Source organism: Cydia strobilella, chromosome 22 (assembly GCF_947568885.1).
Source record: "Cydia strobilella chromosome 22, ilCydStro3.1, whole genome shotgun sequence".
In the NCBI taxonomy this organism is placed as follows: Eukaryota; Metazoa; Arthropoda; class Insecta; order Lepidoptera; family Tortricidae; genus Cydia; species Cydia strobilella.
This window is the reverse complement of record NC_086062.1, coordinates 2,843,842-2,846,241: the sequence shown is the minus strand read 5'-3', so window position 1 is coordinate 2,846,241 and position 2,400 is coordinate 2,843,842.

Here is a 2,400-nt window from a genome sequence, read left to right as displayed (position 1 = left end):
AGTTGCGATTGGTGTGCTTGTGTTGTATCTCAGGATAGAAACGTTGAAAAAGTTGTTGCAGGCTATCAGCGAGGAAAATTAAATATTACATTTAAATTATATCGTCATATTACATTTATTTTTACTTTGCAATTTTTATTATAAACTAAACTGCATAATGAGAAATGACTAAAGGTATAAAATATATATATTTGAAGAAGATTTAATTTTAAACCGAAAAAAATATGTGTACATCTTTGTATTCGTGGTAGAATGATGTATCGTTTTAACAGTATCAACATGTTGTGTTTTTATAACATGTTGATACTATATTTTTCTGGAAAACCTTTATCGTACAATAATAACCAACAATCTCCTTAGTGTTTGCTTTATTATTGTCAAGATGATCTTCTTTATATTTATCATTAATATTTATTTTATATATCCGTCTTAGAATTTTCTTTTAATAAAAGTTTTATTTGATTTTCCCGCTGAAATCATTACGCCGTAGCAAAATTATGATAAAGATTCGACTGACTCTTGTATTCGAAAGGAAATCACAAGGTTTCCCCTTGTTAATTACATCTGTGTTGTCGTGAATTAGGTCCTTGATGACATAATAGAATATAGAATCTAGAAATCTTTGCTGTTATAAGAATGAATGATACCAGTGTATACCTAGTTTCGCACATGCATAGACTAAGATAATAAATATCATTCGTCTAAGGAAAAAGTCCAAAAGATCCTAAATTTTGGAATTTTGTTGACATGTTCATTGCCAATTTTTGGATAATATATGTATGTTATTTGTTTTAAGTGAGATTATGATTTTAATATTAAACTAACACATTTAAATGTAACTAGCACTCGGCTATCTAACAGGAATATAACTTTTGTGAAATTTACCCTTTAGACGTTTACATTTTACTCGTTTGTAAAAAAAAACATTTAGATTTATATTTAAGGCTGGATTTCAGCACTCATCTCTACTTTTCCTTGAGTATGCAAATTAATTATGTTTATTGCTTACTTAATTAGTAACCCACAAATCCCACCATCCCTTCATTAAGAACTGTAAAATACCGAATTTGAAATTTTCGCAATCATGGTCTCACTGCATCCCAAACACATTTTGGAAACCTTTACAAGTTGATGTAGACCGATAATTGTTTTTGATCATCATACCTTTAGATATACTGTTTAAAATAAGTATGTCAGATGCTAGAAATAATGAACAGCAGGTTTCGAAAATCTTAGACTTTTTGAAAAATTAATTTAAGTTGATTATTAAGTATGTACAAGTTTTGTTTAGTCAAGTGACAAATCATACACCATATTGCAATAGTTCTCAGTTACGAATAAATGAACAAATGACAAATAATTACACATTTTTGTATTTTTTTTATTCTACTGGAATAATTTGACAATAACATAATTTGGTTTAATGTATTTTTTTTTTGGTCCAAAGTTGAATACTCAACTGAAAAATATGTATAAGTCGATTTTAGTTCAAAATTTAAAATTCACACCGAGTAATGGCATTAAATGAAAGAAATAAAATGGAATTTCCTACTGTTATTACTGGTAAATAGTGTCTGACAACTGTAATGCTTGACAAAACTAGCATCGACTAGTTGGCGTCACCAATGTCAAATACTAGTGTCAGAAAGTTTTACAGATCTTTAGTGACAAAAATAAGTAATTGAAAGGATTATAGTGCATGTGTCAACGCAATAGTATTCGTAGAAATTCGTAAAACAGTAGAATTTTATAGACTACTAATTCTACAATTTTGTAGACTAATTTGTTAGTCTTCCACAAATAGGTATTGAAATAACAAATAATATTTTGACCTGCTGAGTTGGTAATGAAGTTACATTTTTGATTTTTTTGTAAAAACAATTAAATTTCATATATTTAAATTGTGATTTTCGGCGACTTTAACCGTGTAACCTCTGTAAGAGGAAAAAAATATATTTATCTTTTAAAACAATATGTTACTTTTAATAATTTAACGAATTATAGCTATTAACCACAACCAATTGCATTAATAATTTTGATTTAATAATTATTACCTATAGAACATAATATCTTTTAATAAAAAATAATAATAATGAGAGCTAAAAACTGGGTATAATCCATTACCAACTCAACGAAATATATTGTTCCGTTTTAGTAGTTTTTGCTATATTATATTCATTTATTTAAACTTTCACGATTTTTACTCATTATTATTTATCTCCACGGGACTTAATCGCGTAAAATAGTTTTAAATTTACCTCCGACGTTTCGAGGACGGCGTTGTCCTCGTGGTCTCGGAGAAGACTGGCTAAAGTTGACATCAACATCTTCTAGGCGCGCGAGTTTTTCGAACTACCCGCACTTGGTCTTGTTTATTAACTTGAACGTTTTGCGCACTAG